Raw genomic sequence first — 13,567 nt, 5'->3', positions numbered from 1 at the left:
GTCCGTCGCAAGGCACCCCAAGCGGGACTCAAACCCCAGACCCACCGGAGAGCAGGACTGTGGTCCAACCCACTGTGCCACCGCACCCCCCATGTCCCTTCTTATCAACTCAGTGTTGTAAAGGGTTCTTACAAGTGGCTCATTTGATATGGATGGTCATTTATTTGACGGATTTCACCACAATCACATTAGAGTTTTCTCTTAATCCCTAAATCTGACTTGAGTTCAACAGGGAGCAAGGAAAGAGGGAAACATAACCAATAAATCATAAGCTGAAAACATCTGAGAGTTGTTTTTGAACATCGCGTGTATACGGAAAGCCATTTTAAAGTGGCAAAGTGATTAGGTTTTAAAAAACAAAAGCACAACATTTCATGGTGTGCTTGCAAATGTGAGGCTTACAAGAAAAATGTATCCATTTATGAGTGCCAATCTAGTTTCAGAAAATGGACACAAAAGTGGTACTTGTTTAAAAGAGGCCTGTGATTTGGTTATTTTCCTTGCTGTCTACATAGATGGCTTTTTTGGTTCTTTGTCCAAATGCAGTTCTGAGAAATCCATTCTGATGGGCTCCACTCCTGCCAACATTTCTGGACAAGGTAGACAGAGGAATATGTTTAAAATACACTTGTAGAGCCTATGTAGCCTACTAGTACAACAGGAAAATAAGTTACCTTCAAATGGTCTATGAAAGGTAAATGTTTTAAGTTTTTAACTTTTAGATTAATAACTGTATACAGACACCCCTCAACTTATGCAAATAGACCGTTCTTCAACCCCTTACGTAAGTAGCCTACCCTACCCTACCCTACCCTAGCCTAGGTATTTGTTGCAAACATGGGTTTTAAAAAAATTACATTGCTATAGATGATAATCTTTGTCCACCCTTATACTTCCTAATTATTTCCAATTTCCAATTTCATCTCCAAATCGATCGCTGTACGCTTGCGAGACGGTTTTCATTTTCCTTCAAGCCCACGTTTACCACCCCGCGTTGTGAATAATGACATGGGTAGAAATTATGAGAAAAAAGCACTACACTAACGCGAGGAGATGCGTTCACAGCTCAAAACACGTGGGAACTGGGAAGATGCAGCTTCCTGCCTTGTCTGGCTACGCCGACTTGCGCTTAACGTACTTCAGATGTTTTGCTTAAAATAAAGGCGTTATTCATAAATAATGTGTAGGCCATGGATTTTTTACGTAAATTCGAATTTACCTAAGTCAAATTTACATAAGTAGAGGGGTGATTGTAATAGTGCAGAAAATCAAAACAACAGTTATTTTGTAAGTGCTGTTGATCCTACTTTGAAAATAATATGATTAGAAAAAAATTTATATCCTTTTTCACGTTAATGATTTTTAGCGTATGACTCGTACACACTTCATTCAGGAAAAAAAAAAAAAAATCTGACCGAAATGTTAAGAAAAGGGACAGAATGCATTATTTAAATGTCCTTGAAAGGCAAAACATGTGTCTTACCTCTGTTGCCACGGGTGACCTGGTTTATTATAATTAGCATGTCTGCTTTATCATGGAGAGCTTTGAGTCCAGAAAATTTTCCTTCCCTGCAACCCATTCCACACTCATTATTCCATTAATCTGCTTAGCATTCAGTTTGCCGTAGTGGCATTGACCTGTGTCAACTTTGATTAGTGTCTAATACAATATTTATCAGCTTTTTAACGTTCACCCGATATACACCACACGGAATATGATACAGAAAATACTGCGATAAATATGGTGCCTTATTTTTTGTTTGTTTGTTTACGACATTTTACTGCTCTTTTGCCCAGATTAGTTGGAACAAACTGCACAATCGTTTTGTCATTCTCTGCAAGCTTGACACCCACTTCATCTTGTACACAGATGTGCAGGGTGGCCACAAAGTCCCAATGCATGCTAATTAAACTCTATTAGAAATCGACTGTATGCTCCCCTCCATTCTCCACACAAATATTAATCCTTTCACAAGTACCTCTGGATGCCTTCTTTCACAATACATGTGAAACATAAAACAAACCTAAAGCATGATGAAATGATTGACAAAAGATGCAAATCCGGAGGGACTTTGCAGTCACTCTTATACAGCCTGCTTCTTAATTTCGCGTCAAGGGCTGTGGGCTTCGGGTTTCATCAGGTGTTGTACCATGTTTGGAGGAGAGCACTGTTGATTCAATTCCTCTCACAGCACTGTAGGCACCTGGCTGACCGTGAACGTCACTGTGAGCAGCGTGGAGGTGAGGACCCCGGCCATCTCGCCAACCCTAGGGAGCATAGCCACTTAGTGTTTCCTGGTCCTGTTCGCCACAGACAGCTGGCAAGACATGACAATTTACAGCTGCTCCGCTGGGAAGGCATTGCGAGACTTATTTATTATTTAAACAACAACTTTGTAACGTTTTGTCACTGATTTCCTACTGTTGCAGATACAGATCTTTTGCTGAAAAATACACAACAATAAATATTGGCATTATTTAGATGTGTGTAGACCTTGAGAGTTTTCAAGTTATTCTCAAGTAATTTTGATTCTCAAGTGATTTTTAAGGTATACTTTTAGTGAGTCAGTCAATAGGCCTGCTTACTGTTGAACATGAAAATGCAATAACATCAGTACAATATGAGCAGTTGTGTGAAGAAGGAGATCACAAAGGGCTTTGCAGAAGGAATAAAACAATGAAAGTAGTAGACACAACAATAATATAGATTTACACTCTGCTTGGGGAATTCTTGAATGTTGAAATAATAGCTGAATTTAGAAATAAAATGCTCATGACTTTCAGTTAAATTATAAACAGTGTTATTTATCGTCATTCCGCTTAATCAATACAGCTGATTCAGCTGTGATGAAGTAAACGGGGGTAAGGGGTGCGGTGACATAGTGGGTTTGACCAGATCCTGCTCTCTGGTAGGTCTGGGGTTTGAGTCCTGCTTGGGGTGCCTTGTGATGGACTGGTGTCCTGTCCTGGGTATGTCCCCTCCCCCTCCAGTCTTGTGTCCTGTGTTGCTGGGTTAGGCTCCAGTTTACTGCAACCCTGTTTGGGAGAAGCAGTTTCAGACTGTGTGTGGTAAACAGCTATGGGGCTCTTCTTGAGGATTATGATTATTGCTCCAAGTTGATTATGCTAGTGGGGGGTGTAGTGGGGCAGGGGGCTTTACTGGGTCCTGCTCTCTGCAGGGTCTGGGGTTTGAGTCCTGCTTGAGGTGCCTTGTGATGGAGTGGCATCCCGTCCTGGGTGTGTCCACTCCCCCTCCAGCCTTGTGCCCCGTGTCGCTGGGCTAGGCTCCGGTTTGCCACAGTCCCGCTTGGGACAAGTAGTTTCGGGCAGCGTGTGATTATGCTACCTTTTCTGACATTCTGCTTCTTACAACCACATGTTCATTTTTTGCTCAGTATTCTGCTGTTTTTAGAACACAAAATGAGCCAATCAGACAACAGCACAGGTCAGAGCAGTGAGCTGGAGCCATCCTTCACAGCAGGGTCCATTGATTGGGGCCTGAGGGACCGGAGCTCAAACTACTGCCTTTCAGCCTTGCTGTTGTTCAGAAATAAATAGGAACTTGGGAGATACCATGCCCCCCAAGAGCAATACAGGTACAAGTTGACTGTGTCTGTTTGTGACTTTCTTTGCTAACTCTTAAGAATGCAGACAGGGGTATCAAGCAACAACATCAGCGGGAAAATAAATCACACAAGCTACACACAATAAAGTGTACAGGTGTATAACTTGAAAGATTTTATTTCACGCCCCAAGAGAAGTCCTGTTATAAAACCCTTAAGAAAGGTACCCTGGTTTAATTTCTTCATCATTTAATAAATTGTATAATATGGTACTTTGGATAAAATCATAAGCTAAACTATGAAATTGCAACTAATACTGCCAGGCCACCCCTAAGGACAATATTTACAATTAGCTGATGCTTTTCTCCGAAGCAACTTACAACATTAAGGTTACAATCACACACACACACATTTTCAGAACCGCAAGGAGCCAGAGCCTACCCGGCAACACAGGGCATAAGGCCGGAGGGGGAGGGGACACACCCAGGACGGGACGCCAGTCTGTCACAAGGCACCCCAAGTGGAACTCGAACCCCAGACCCACCGGGAAGCAGGACTGTGGTCCAACCCACTGCACCACCATAGGCTACTATCCTTTACCCCTTTATACAGCTGGGTAATTTTACTGGAGCAATTCAGGGTAAGTACCTTACTCAAGGGTACTACAGCCGGAGGTGAAGCTCAAACCTGCGACCTTTGGGTCTAAATACAGTTGTTCTAAACCATATGCTACCAACTGTCCCACAATAATAATAATAATAATAATAATAATAATAATAATAATTGATACATGTTCTCCCACATTGCCTGATATGCTGTGGTTTCTTTTACATTTCATTTCAGAGATTAGCACTTAAATTTAAATATTATACAGAACTGAACATCTAAGTTACTTTGGAGAAAAGGGTCTGCTTGAAAAATGAATGCAAATGCGTTCTTCTGTAGGCAGTGGTACCATTAGATTTCCTAAGACTCGGCTGAGGACTCAAAGAGAATTCCCCACGGGCTCGTACGAGACGTCGCTGCAGAAAGCCCAGCGGTTCCCCCCTCGACCCAAACAGCCACCAGCCTTGTCACATCCTTTCTGCTCCGCAATTGCACTTGTGACAAGTAACCAACTGCGTCCCTCTGCACTCTCCCCCTGAAAGCCCCGTGCACTCGGCGGCCCTGCATGAGGCTCAACTCCCTCCCCATTAGCAACGAAAAAATAAAGCCGTAAAAAAAGAACGTGTAAACAGCCAGTAGATAATGGCATTAATTTGATCTCTGTAACGAAAGAAGCTCATATTTTTAATAACCTTTGGCAGTGGAACACTTTGCTGTTCCGCCCTCATATCTTTTAGCCCCTCTGCAGGAAGGCCATGAATGGGGAATGGAAGCAGTAGACAGATTAGCATTTTCTTCCTTTCAACCCCGCACCCCCTGGTGCGTCCGACAATCCGCACGCAGACGAACGGCCCTGTGACTTGTGCGCATGTTTCGGATGATAAGAATTCGGCTGTGAAAAGCCTAGTTATGGTGGCTTTCACTTCCAATCAGCCACACATCATATTCATCTCTCAGCTTTCAAACACAGCATGTTTAAAACCCAATCTCGATAAGCTGTGCTTTGATGTAATTAAATTAGTATAACTCGCACTTCCAGTCCAATGTCGCTTTTATTTGTGTGCAACTAGGTTGGTGCGTGCATGGGTATTACTACAGTACACTGCCATGTATTTGTCCGCTTCTGATGGTTACGCAAATTAGGAACCGACTGAAAACAAGGGGTCATTTGCCCTCATTTCATCTGGCCATTCATTTCCTAAACGTAAAGAATGATTTTGTTGGAAGTGCTGTCTTTATAGAGGCGAGTGGGCAGTGTTGAGAGTCGATATGATACTGCCCCCTTTAGGCAACGTCTACAAAGTGTTTTGTGCTGCTCTCATCCATTTGCGCCCCCACAATCCCTTTCACTAGCTGTGGGACGTGCCTTAGTTGTCTTTCCGTTTTTTGTCGGGTGTTGGGACTCCACTGTGTAGATTTTGAGTGCCAGCTCACTGTTAGTGGTAGTCTTGTGGGAATGGTTAAAATGACATTGGCTTTACTTCCACCTCTATAATATGGATGCATGAGATGTGCTATTAGAGGACAAAAGGTCTAGGTGCTCTCATAATAAACTGAAGGATCCTTGAACGTCTGTCTGCTAGTTAGGAAAACTATCTTGTAATAGAAAAGTATGTAATCGCTAAAGGACTCATTTAGGCAATTCATTTGTAAACTGAGACATTTTATTCAGTGAAAGATGGAGAAGGTGTAGACTGAATCAATATAAAAGACTGGGTTATGTTGCTACATTAAAGATTACTCTGAATTCTACCGTGCTGCTTAAATGCTGAAGTAAGGGCAGCTGTGGAGGCGATGATTATTTCATAGGCGGCGGAACCTGACACTGCCTACACAGCATTGCATTGCATTATTAATTTGCTCACAATTTACTGCAAGCCTCAGATGAGACGAATAACTGTAATTATGTCTCCTTTACAGTTCACTATATAGATATTCCAGGTTCACAGCCTTTCGGAATGAATTCTGAGCTCTGAGCTAAAATTCACTTACCTGACAGCCTACTGCAAAACAATGAAAGACATACGGTAGAAATGTATTACTGTTAATCCCACTTCAGTATAAGAAATTCCTAAACTGTTAGTGCATGTCCTTCCAAACAGATCAATAAAATAGAATGGATGACATTGCTTTTTCGTTGCTTGTGTGATCATTTACAGAGGATTTGTTGAGGCAGCCAGCCAGAATTGTCAGATTTATATTTATATTCTGTAAATCTCAGGTCATGTTAATTTTTGTGTAATCCACTTGTCTGCCCAGATCTTCTACACATGCATAGTTTTAATAGATGGTTTAATTCTTTACCTCATCTAAAAATACAGCAAATTATTTCGTCAATAATTAACAGATCTGCGTGAAAAAACACAGAGGTGTCTCCCTCATATCCGTAGGAGTTCCAGGGTAAAATCCCAGGAGTTTCGGGTGTCCTTCAACCGACTTACTGTAGCCCGGTGTCCGGGGCAACGACCTACCCTGTTTTCTCCATCGTCAGCCTCAGACATATCCTCAAACAGGAGAGAGGCACCAGTCACCTGCACAGGGTCAGTTTAATGTAAGGTAATTTTCAGTTATGTTTTTTTTTTCGCAATACAAGACCCAACCTTAGTAAAAAAAAAAAAAAAAAAAAAAAATCACGTGCATTATGTCCCCATTACAGAGGGCTGGAGGTGTTTGAAAGCAGTGGCAAACCACAGTATGGTTAGATCCCCTGAGGAAAGGGCAGCAAAAAGGCCAGGCTACTGTACAGAAGCAGAGGGATTATATTAGAAGCACCAGTTCTTGAGTTTGCGTCAGGCCAGTTGGTAAGAAAATATCAGAAAACGCACTTTCTGGAATGCATTCCTTATTAATGTCTTTGTCATGTTAAGTTCTCTTGATCAGGACAAGCATTACTATTTATTCACCCAGTGTGAATGATGAGACGTGGTGCCCTTTTTTATGTGAAGTGGCCAATTAATTTTTCAAGGCTTAGCGCTGCAGTGCCACATTTTCTCAGCTGGGGTGAGTTTTACTATCTCGTTTTTTTTTTTTTTTTTTTTTTTCCTGTGCACTTCTGTTAGGACTATTAGACATGTTCATTTACAACTTCTGCCTAGCCGCTGTGTGTCTACTGCCGTCTGCCCGCCACCGGGGAGCAACTAAGCACGGAGTGTTTATTAACAATAAACACAGTTGCATTGTGAACTGCCTCCGCCAGGTATTCCCAGACACTCCTGAATGCAAACTCTTGTTGAAACTGTTCTCAGTTTAGAGTCGATCCGTTTCTTTCACAGCCGTTGCAAAGCTGATCCTCCGCATTTGGTTACAAATGAGCTGTATTCATATGATTGTTAACCATAACTTAGCGGATGGCTTTTTCAGGGTGGTTTACACTGTCAAGTTTGTACACCAAGCCTCTTAGAATGGATTCGAGCTCTCGTCCAAAGCCACGGCTCAGGAGCGGTGCGCCACCGTGCCCATGCGGATGTAAATTCAACATTATCTTACTGCGCCACTCCGCAGGGAATGTCAGACAGTCCTGAGGACAATGGAGAAAGGTGGGTCCGTGTAATGAAGGGCAAAAAAGGGAGGCGTAGCGAATGTTGGCACCGCATTTGTTTTTTTCTGGGGTCCGTTATCTCCAATTGGCAGTATAATTGGAACAGAAATAGGACCGTAGACAGAGGAAACTGTTCCAAGAAAATGAAAGGGTTTTTTTCTATTAAAAGGAATATTGTGATTGATGAGTACTATGGTGGATGTCATACAGCGCTGCACTGAATAGAGTGTACAGAGTGAAAAGGGCTTAGGTGATCTGTAACCGCATCGGGTCGCACACCTTTTCGCTTCCCTCCTTAAACCCTTCCATGATTCCGAGTTCGAAAGTCACGACAGGAGTATCAACAAAACCAAGTTATAGTAAGCGGAAAGGCATAGGGTAGCAGTTTTTCAATCTGTCCAACACTTCTTTTCCTATTAATATTTTGCCTAAAAATCTCCAGTTCTTGGATACAAGTGTATAGACAAATGTACTCGTGTTTAACAATGTCCCTCTCTTTCCTGTCTTAAACCACAAGCAATAATCAAACAGCAAAAAAAAAAAAAAACTGTGTAATATTCAACCAGGTGGCAATTACTAATAACAAGAAATTTTTAAAAGAACTGCAAAATGGCAAGATGACATCGCAAAACATGTCAATAAGCAATTTCAGAAAAGTCATTTCAAATGTCATGCTTTTACAACAAAAGGGTAATATGCTAGTTCTGAAGACAAGAATGAGAGTGAGCGCTTGTTATTAGCTATGCCCCGTAGAGAAAGGAGTCAGAAAAGCCCATCCTCCACACTGTGTTTTGGGACTGCACTGTGTTCATGGAATGATCATTTAGCAGTAATGTGTGAAACTCGACTGAGATTATATAATTAGTCAGAAGTGGTAAGTGAAAAAAATGGCAACTCTCTTCGGATGAGTTAAGCTTCTATCTAAGAATGAGTAACCCACATTTACCCTTGACGGGATGAGCTCTTGCGTATGACCTTTACATTTATATTCACTAAATATTCATATATTCCAAAATGACTTCCAATGAACTCTATGTAGTGTTATTAGCCCACACACCTTATTCACCACAGTGACTTACACTGCTAGATACACTACTTACACTGGGTCCCTCATCCATACATCAGTGGAACACACACACACACACACAGCGGGGGAACCTGAACAGCATGTGTTTGGACTGTGGGAGGAAACCAGAGCACCCAGAGGAAACCCACGTAGACACAGGGAGAACATGCAAACTCCACACAGACTGAATGGGGATTAAACCCACGATCTCTTGCACCACCCGAGTGCCGTGAGACGGCAGCGCTACTCACTGTGCCGCCATGCCGACCTGTGACCTGGGCCTGGGCCGATGTTCTGAAATATAAGCTACATACTGAACAGGTCAGTCCTGACTTCACATGTCCACTACAGATGAGTCAGAATCAGAAACTAAATAAGTTCATGCACATGAAACATGTCAAGATTGCACAGATTAAAACTGCGGGGGAGTGTCTCCACAATGTTAAAATACGTCTAATGTGCTTTGCAATATTTGTGTACAGCTCCTCCGGGTACTATCCGATATTTCGTGCCCTCCCCACAGAAGTAGTCACCATTTTTTGTTTTGTGCTAATGGTCTTCGGGTTTGTTTTTACTTTATTAATCTTTAACATCTTTACCTCCTTGCGCAAGTATTTCTTAGAGTATTGAACATGCCTTTAAACCAGGCACTCATCGATAAGTCTCTGTTTCTCTAATTTAATCACTGCTGCTTTCCCCTCGGTATAAACATTGGTTTTCATCCACATTTTAAACATTTCAGCGAGCGCAGCGGCCCGCAGGTAATGCAGTAAGTGTGAAGGAGCCACGGTTCTCTCAGCGTTCAACAGCTGTAGGCACGTGACCCTCAGCAGCCACTTCCTCCGTGGGCTCTTTTCGAAGATTAAAAGACCTTCCGCAGAAGGCCGCCAGACATTAAATATTCAACATCCGTGCACTCTTCCAAGATTTAAATTATGCATTGCTCTGCACAAATCTCTGAATGGTCTATTGTCATCTTAAAACATTTCAATGTATTGATCGCTTGTTACATATTTAAACAGCATTATGCTGTTTCATTCATTTTTATTACATCAGTAGGTATTGATTTATATGGTAAAAGAGCGGCACAGAATGCAAGGGTGATGAGTAGACGTTAAGTCTTTATTTGTGCGCCAGTTTACGACATTAAGTTATTTAGTATAGGCCGCCACTAAAATTGAGTAAAACGTTTTTCTGCAAGCGGAGCTGTACACGATCATTTGGATTTGCCGTGGTGATGGCTATGGCAGACGACCGTGCGATCTCAGCTGTGTGACAGGAGAGACGCAATAATAGCGAACTCTATATGAAGTCTTGTGCAGCCCGTTGTAGGCAGTTCTAGAAGCGGATGAGCACAACCCAGTATGGATCACAGTTGCAACAGCTCTGCTCACAGCGAGCAGGTGAAACCCCTGAGCAAAGGCAAAGTGGTGAAGCAAAAACTGTTCGAACCCTCACGATGAGCGTCGAACTGGGCTCAAGGGGCAAGCCTCAGCTCTATACCTGTCCAGGGCCGGACGCCGCAAAAACATCCAAAAGTCCCAGAGTACGTTTATCTCTTGTGGTCTTCCACACGCTCGGAACGTGCCCATCGCCGCAGCAGAGCCGCCTCCCCCGTCCGCAGCTCTCTATTAGCCGAAGAGGTCCAAGAAGTCCAGAGCTCAGCGACACGTGGTGCTTTCCGCGTCCTGCAGAATCCACCGAGGGGCCGAAAGGCTTCATGGTGAATTGTGATGCCGCGGCTGTCGTCAGGAATATTAACAGAGAGGTGTGCGTTCATCGACTCTTAGGAGGCAAATAAAAATATTACCTTCTCTAATGCACTGCTGAATCCGTATTGCATCGGCACCACTTTTTACTGTTGATAGCAAATAGCAACAGGGTTTATGTAGAGCTGTTTTGGTTTAACGGCGGAATATAGTTTTTGATCAGTTATTCCGCTCAGAGCGACACTCCAAAGGCTGTTAATTTGCATGGACTGTGAGTAGTTTTCATTAGGCAGCGCAACTTTGGCTATAAATTGCAGAGGCCTGCAGTTTGTAGGTCCCCGAGGTGGAAGTTAAATAAAGAGATTTTGCTGTACTGAGCTCTAACTCTGTGTGTGTGTGTGTGTGTGTTTCTGTACACAGCAGGGAAATAGCTTGTTACTCATCTATTATACATATATACCTGTTTTAACACAGGATTTTAGTAAATGAGCTTTGAAAGCCATTTGATTCCTTGTTGAACAGTCTTGCCGAAACTGTCATCTCGTTGCTCAGCACATGGATACTACTGGATATTAGGTCATACTTTGAAAACAACAAGTGTTATTCTTACGGAGTCATGTTTAGCACATGTTGTGTTTTGATAAGAAAGGAAATACACACACACACACATTGTCTGAAACCACTCATCCCAAGTGGGGTCGCAGCGAGCCGGAGCCTAACCCGGCAACATGGGGCGCAAGGGTGGAGGGGGAGGGGACACACCCAGGACGGGATGCCAGTCCATCACAAGGCACCCCAAGCAGGACTCGAACCTCAGACCCACCAGAGAGCAGGACTCAGCCAAACCCACTGCGAAACCACGTCCCCATACCAAAAGAAAAGGAAATGATTTGTTCATTTTGAAAGTTTAGGTAGCCCCCACCTTGTGGATTCTTTTCTGCTCCTTCTGAGATGAATAATGGGAATGACAGAGTGTATTGTGATTTTTGTATTCAGGTAGCCTCGGTTTTCTTTGCTCTATGGTACAAGCTGCTTTTGCTCTGTAGATACCAGCGGGAGATCATCTCGCTCCGTTCCTTTGTCACCTATATTATTCACAAATTGTTTGTACAGACACTTTCATAAAAGGCAACGTGAAGTTTATTCAATGTCAATAACTGCTTGTGCCAAGCAGGGCTGCAGTGAGCCGGAGCCTATCCTGAAATCACTGCGCACAAGGCTCAGGGGGGGAAGAGCCTGGGCAGAACACCAGTCCTCTTTCACGTCACAATTCTTTATTTTTCTTTTGTTCAGCTCAGCTCGTCTGAACAAAAACAAGAATTTAAAAGACATCGCAGCTCAAAGATGGGTGAGAGCGAAGGCTCGGTGCTGGAGCTCGCAGACAGTTTTGTTCGGAGGACGCTGCAGTGCTGTGTTTATCACTGCGTGCAGGACCAATAAAAGAGCTCCAGCGAACTGCGTCACATCTAGGGCATCTGAGACTGGTTTTCACGGGGCCTCTGCAATGACCACTGTGTGTGAGGTGAGGTGTTACGGCGAGCCGACGCTTCAGGTACGACTGCAGGAGGATCAAGCGCCTGTCCACTGGAAGAGACATCACGTGTCACAGTAGAACCATGTCGGTTTGGCCCAGCACCCATTTCTGACTTCCACTCACATCAATCAGGTGCCTATATATATTTGTATTCTATGTGTAATTGGAAGCTCATATGAGATGACATGAGATTTTGAGCTCGAGGGATGAGACTAAATATATATTTTCTGCACGAGTCATAAATCTTATTTCTGATGCAAATGGACTAATAATACAGTCTATTAGCCGTACTTGCAAAACAGTTTCATATATCAAAACACATTATTTTTTGCAGACTGCAGACATGCTGTATACAAGGTGACATCAACAGCAGACAGCTGCATGTTCCCTGTTGTGCGTTTGAGGACAGCGCCATCTAGTGGATTCTTCTGGTCATGTCTGTAACTGCACCATACAGGGAAAAAGCCACGCAGGAACATGTAGGGGCTGAAAAGCTTTTTACATTTATTCATTTAGCTGAAATATTTCTTCAGAGCTCATTACAGTGTTGAGTTCCTTACAATTATTCACCCATCTATACTCATGTCTCATCACTACGCTGCCAACTGCTCCTTTTCTTCGTGGAGACTGTTAGCATTAGTAAAAATTTAAGTTTTGGATCTCGTTCAAACAGGGTAAGCCAAGAATTCTTCTCCCAAAACAAAAGGGAAAAACAAGCAATCGGCATTATAAGTAATAAGTACAACCCTAACCCTAATAAGTGCAGTTTATGAGTAAGCTGCCTGTGTTTGGCGCAGAGCGGCTGTCCTCCGCCACGTCATTGGACTGGTCTCAACTGAGGGCTGGAAGTGTTTCGCTGAACGGCAGGGGGCGCCAGAGCAACACTAATAGAGAGAACCTAGAGGGGAGAGCAGGACTGATGACAAATTGATGTTTACATTTATTTTTTCCATTGACCCTTTCCTCCCAAGCGACTTGCAATATTAAGCTTCTTACAATTATTTACCCATTTATACAGCAGGGTCATTTTAATGGAACAATTCAGGGTAAGTACTTTGCTTAAGGTGGGTCTTGGGTTCGAGTTCCGGCTTGGGGTGCCTTGCGACGGACTGGCGTCCCATCCTGGGTGTGTCCCCTCCCCCTCCAGCCTTTCGCCTTGTGTTGCCGGGTTAGGCTCTGGCTCCCCGTGACCCTGTATGGGACAAGTGGTTCAGACAGTGTGTGTGTGTGTACTTTGCTCATGGGTAGTACCTCTGGAGGTGGGATTCAAACCTGCAACCTTAGGATTCAAAGACAGCAGCTGTAACCACTATGATACCAACTGCCCCTCTGATGACCTTCCTTCCATGCCCAAGTAATACACTGCAAAGCTGTACAGTATGAGAAGACATTGAAAGATACAGTTTCACCTTTGACATAAAAGATTGATTGTACAATGATTCATAATTATAACTGTGTTTAAAGTTTATTTGAATACATGAATATTTGAAACTGAAAAAGATGCATGTGTAAGAGCAACATTTGAAACACAAGTTATCAAAGAATAACAAA

Source organism: Scleropages formosus, chromosome 14, assembly GCF_900964775.1.
Source record: "Scleropages formosus chromosome 14, fSclFor1.1, whole genome shotgun sequence".
NCBI classification, from domain to species: Eukaryota; Metazoa; Chordata; class Actinopteri; order Osteoglossiformes; family Osteoglossidae; genus Scleropages; species Scleropages formosus.
The sequence above is the reverse complement of the archived record's forward strand: the minus strand, read 5'-3'. Positions refer to the sequence as shown.